We start from the raw sequence: 5,342 nt of genomic DNA, 5'->3' as shown, positions 1-5,342 counted from the left end.
GTTGCAGGTGGTTTATTTGTTCAATGACTACCATTTGGGACTTAAAAAAAAAAGTTTTTAGTTCTTAGTTTTATCTCCTTATGGTCCAACTGGATGGCATAAATTTGCTTTAGGTTAAGAGACAAAACGTTATTGCCCAAGTGGAATCTCTACATTCTGAGGTCCTGATTGACAAGTAGACTCCAGATCCTTGGTTTAGGGACTGTAAAATCTCTGAACCTTCGCAAAAACAACCGCTATTTTTTTTTTTTGCTTTTTTCTTTTCTTTCTTTTTTTTTTTTTTTAAGTTTCTCTGGTTATTTGGCTCTTTGCCCCTCTTATTTCCTAGAACAAAGAACTCTGGGATTCAGAGACCAACATACATCCTTCTGCCCAGCTCTCAGATTTTAAGTCCTACATTCTACTGAACAAGATGAAATTGTTCTAAAGTAAATCAAAACTAGCTTGTCAGAGCCTTGCTTTCTATGTTTCTGATGGTCTCTGGACTGATAAGCAACATGTAGATGGCATTTCTCAGAGTCCCAAAGCATATTAAAACTTTCTTTTCATGGGAGAACTAGATCTTTGCCTGAACTTTATCACCTGCCCAAGGACTTCAAGAGCTTCAAGATATATACATGTTGGAAACTCATGTGTTATATTCATATTGTTTTCATACTGGAGTTTGCCTTTTCAAATAGTTCAAATATAATAAAGAATCTGTTTTAAATAAACATTCAAACTTTCACCTCTAGATCTCCACCATGCGTGGACACAGTATCTTAGGAAGTTTAGACAGTTTCCTTGACTTAGTTATACCCCTAATAATCATTAACTGAAATTTTGTAAAAAACCAAACAAACAAACAAACAAAACTCTCCTATAGTTTGGTCTATTTTGCTTCTTCAGTTAATTTTTTTATAATTCATAAAAGTAGCAAATATAAATATTTCAGATACACAGTTCTATATGAAGCTAAAGGTGTCCCTAATCTCAGAAGTAATTATTTGTAGTTATTTGTATCATTATAGATCTTTTCCTACACACATAATCAGAATATCAGCATATATTTGTTACGACTCTGTTTATCTTCCCTATTTTTCCTTCCTCCAACCCGTATCCCAATCCTGTCCTCGTCCCCCCAATTCAATCAGTTATTCAAATTTTATATTTCTTTTCCTCAGGATTTTTTTTTTCTTTCTAAGGATAAAAAACCAATAGTGGCTTCAATTTGGTTTCCTCTAGTCTTTTATGCTAATTTAAAGTCATATAAAATGTTATCTAGGTATGTTTGAAGAAACCAGAAAGAGAAGGGTGGAATCTTTGAGGTATATTGGAACAGGAAGCATAATTTCACCCAAAAATAAAGGATGGCAGGCTAGGGAATATGTGAAGGACTCCTGCTGTCCAGGTTCACTGTCCTAGCATTCCGACTTCCCAGGATGACTGCATGAGTTCCCCTAAGAGGGCAGTGGGCCTTAACAAGTATCCCCACCTCAGTAAGTATTTCTCTACCCTACGTGTACAAGAAGAGCAGGAAGACACCAGATTTCGAATGTTTATCCCTCACCTGGAAAATAAATGATCAGTGTTGACAATGATGGACTAAAGATTAGCTCTTCCTCCCACGTGTGGGACAATAACTAGTCAAAGGAGAACAGGACTCAATGCAGCTGCAATTGAATTGTCCATAAGACAGGGAAGATGGGGTCTAGAACCAACTTAACTATTCCCAATGACAATAAACAACTGGATACCTCTTATACCTCTGAGACGTCAGCTGGGATAATCTCCAATGCTGATGTAGAGTTGAGGGATGGACTTCATTTTATTATGATTGTTTTTGATAACAAAACGGGATCATACCATGCTTTTTTTCTATAAATTGGCTTTGCAAACAATAATTACAGAGAACTTTCCATGACTGTGTATTCTGTTTCATATTTCATCCATTTTGCCAGAATAGACAGTTCAGGAGGAAAAAAAAATAGAATAAAATAACATGAAATAAAATAAAAAATGACAAATTTGGTGAAAGGAAGATAAAGTAGTAGTTCTTTGAACTGCTTCTAGTTTATCTTACTGGTTTGATTTTTCACATTTAAAATTTTAAGGCATCTGGAGTTGTATTATGGTTCAAGTTCAGGATATAATATGGATATAAGTGGATAGTCACTTACTTCCACCCTTTTTTCCCTGGTGCTTAAATGCTACCTTTGTTCTATGCCAAACTTCCTCATTTTTGAATGCTTTCTTCTAAGTTCTCTATTCTATTATTTTAGTCTATTAGTGGCAAATTGCTCTGCTTCAATTATTATATGCTTTATGGTAAGTCTAGATAACTAGTAAAACAAAACTTCACTTAAGATTTTTCTACCAGATTGCCTTATTTGTAATTGCCTATATATTGTCTATATCCATGTTTATATTCTCTTTCTTAAGCGTAGTACTGTTTAACTATTTTCTTTCTTTTTTTCCTTGTTGAGACTGGCCAGAAAACTTTCCACTGTTTAGTTTCGGTTCTGGTTTTGACTGTTTTACTTTTTCGTCTTCTCGATTAAGCCTTTTTCAATTTTATTTAAAAGGTCTATTTTTTACAAGTTGTTCCCAGTTTTTTTTCCTCTTTCATTAATTTTCCCCTTAAAAATTCTTTTAATTCTTCGCTTCTCAAGGGAAACTTAACATAAAATCAAGTCATAAATGACATAAAACCAATTTACAAATGTTAACATGATTTCCCCTTTCATAATGTACACATATATCAAATCATCAAGTTGTACACTTTAAAATCTTAAAATTTTCTCAACTGTACTTCAGTAAATAATAATAGTCCTCACTTCGGTAGCACATTTACCAAAACTGGAATGATCTAGAGAAGACTAGAATGGGCTCTGCACAAGGATGACAGGCAAATTCGTGAAGCATTCAGTATTTTTCTTCAATAACATAAATACACAAATAAATAATAACAATGATAAGATGAAATGAAAGCATTAAAAAGTAAACATGATTCTAAAATATTAATAAAAATACCGGGGTGCCTGGGTGGCTCAGTCAGTTAAGGGTCTGCCTTCAGCTCCTGGGATCAAGCCCTGGGCTCTCTGCTCCCTGGGGGAACCTGTTTCTCCCTCCCCCACTCCCACTGCTTGTGCGCGCATGCTCTCTCTCTCTCTCTCATTCTGTCAAATAAATAAATAAACTTAAAAAAAAAGAAAGAAAGAAAAGAAAATACCTCATGCCAAGAGTAAACTGTTTTGAGGTGCCTGGGTGGCTCAGTCATTAAGCGTCTGCCTTGGGATCAGGTCATGATCCCAGAGTCCTGTGATCAAGCCCCTCATTGGGCTCCCTGCTCCTTTGGAAGCCTGCTTCTCCTTCTCCCACTCCCTCTGCTGTGTTCCCTCTCTAGCTGTGTCTCTCTCTGTCAAATAAATAAAGAAAATCTTAAAAATAAAAAGTAAACTTTTTTAAAAAAATTCTCTTAGTAGGAAGTGGGCTTATCAACTGAATTATACTGGCAAGTAGGTCTGCAGGGAGCCATAAGTAGACGGCCTTCTACTGTATAATTTAAAGATAAACAAAAATAATCCTTCCAAAAATATCTTCTCTGCTACTTAAACTTGGCATCGCATTCCATTCCTATGCAAATTAATTTCCAAATCTAAGGCTCTTGTTAAGGTTACTGAGGACCCATCAAGGTTGCTCTTCTCAACAATGGCCCTCAAACTTTAGCATTCCATAACAATGACTGAGAAAGCTGATGCAAAAGGCAGATTGAGGGAGTTTAATATGGGGCCTAAGAACCTTACATTTAAAGAACTATTTCAGTTGATTAGGGAGGCAATCATACTACAGCCACTTTCTGAAAAATACTGCTCTGGAAGATGAATAGTTACTCATTCATTTACCTGAAAATCAACCCTGGGCTCCCTCTCCCTTGGCCCCTTTCTACTAGTGGATAATATAAGAAAAAGGATAGGAAAATCTCTGAGATAGAAGGCATTATCGTGATGACACCTGACAGGAAGCAGTTTTGAAGGTGCTAGACCAAGAAAGGATACAAGTTATTTCAGTTTTGGGCGGCATTGTCCAGTAGAATTTCCTGCAATGATGGAAAGTGTTTTATATGCATGTGATCCAATACAGTAGCCACTTGTCACATGGCTTTTGAGCATGTGAAATGTGACCAGTCCAGCTGGGTAACTGAATTTCAAATTCCAAATTTTGTTTAATTTTAATGAACTTTAATTTAAATGCATATAGTTACATGTGAGAGTGGCTATCCTACCCAATAGCATAGGACAGGAGCTTTGTCTAAGACTGGCATAAGAATTTAATGAAAAGAAAGTTGGTACTAAATTAAACTATTTCTAATTTATAATTTTGCCAAAGGTCAGCTTGATTATTTAGGATCACAGTATCTAATCTTAATATCATGCTACCAGGGAAAGTCTTAAAATTGGTAAAATGTATTTAACTAATAGTTCCTCTATCATTCTGCCAGTCAAATAAATTGCTTTCAATACAGAAACCATTGAAGTGTATTTTCAAGAAATCTTAGTGACAGTTTGGCAAATGATAGGCAGAAGAAAAAATATTAGTGGTAAATATCCTTAGTATATTCTTCAAAGTCTGTCAAGCTAAATTTTCAGTGGTCATTGAAAAATTTATCTTGAGTTTAGAAATTTTAAAAAGACCTTTGAGTGAGGAAACTTTATTTGTAATGGTGTTAACACTTAGAGAACACTGACCAGATGAAAAGAAGTACGTGAAGTACTCTACACACACATTATTTAACTTAACCCAGATGGCACCAACACATTCTATTAATCACATTTTGAGATGAAAGAATAATAAAAAAAAAAAAAAAGTCAGAGAAGTTAAGTAACCCGCCCAAAGTCGCAGAGCCATTCAAGTAGAAAGAAGGTCAGAAACAAAATCTGTTTGCTTCCAGACCACTATGCTAAGCTGTCTCTTTTTATTTAATCTTGGAATAGGGGATTTGACCAAAAAATTTCCTCAAATGCTTAGTACTTTTAAAAAATCACCTCTACTGCATGATGACAAAAATAATAAATTTGAAATGCTAATAAATTGTTCCAATGTTAATACTCTCTCTAAGGATGGTGACTTCTATGATGAGCAGGTCCTTCAAGTCTAATAAGCACCTTGGTAAATTGCAGTTTGTGATGAGGAGTCTGAGGTGAATTCTAGAGCTTGAGGGCTCATGAAGCTGCCCTTCAAGAGTGGGAAGAAACTGAAATTCCTGAGGCAGTTCTGAGGTGGGAAATGAGGAGATGGGATTGAGGAGGAAAGAGAAAACAGAAGCATCATTATGAGTTTTAAGAAGATAAAGCCAATGTAGA

The 5,342-nt window shown here is 35.4% G+C and overlaps 1 non-coding gene across 1 annotated transcript; it reads left to right on the top strand.

The window, feature by feature from the left end:
* Positions 1 to 2,808: 2,808 nt before the first annotated feature.
* Positions 2,809 to 2,915, top strand: LOC116874572. Its single transcript, XR_004384031.1, has one exon. It is a non-coding gene; the product is annotated as a U6 spliceosomal RNA (small nuclear RNA).
* Positions 2,916 to 5,342: the final 2,427 nt, after the last annotated feature.

The sequence above is a fragment of the Lontra canadensis genome, unplaced genomic scaffold (genome assembly GCF_010015895.1).
Source record: "Lontra canadensis isolate GAN:19392208 unplaced genomic scaffold, GSC_riverotter_1.0 scaffold37, whole genome shotgun sequence".
In the NCBI taxonomy this organism is placed as follows: Eukaryota; Metazoa; Chordata; class Mammalia; order Carnivora; family Mustelidae; genus Lontra; species Lontra canadensis.
Note: the sequence above shows the minus strand (reverse complement) of the source record. Positions and strands in the feature narration are given on the sequence as shown.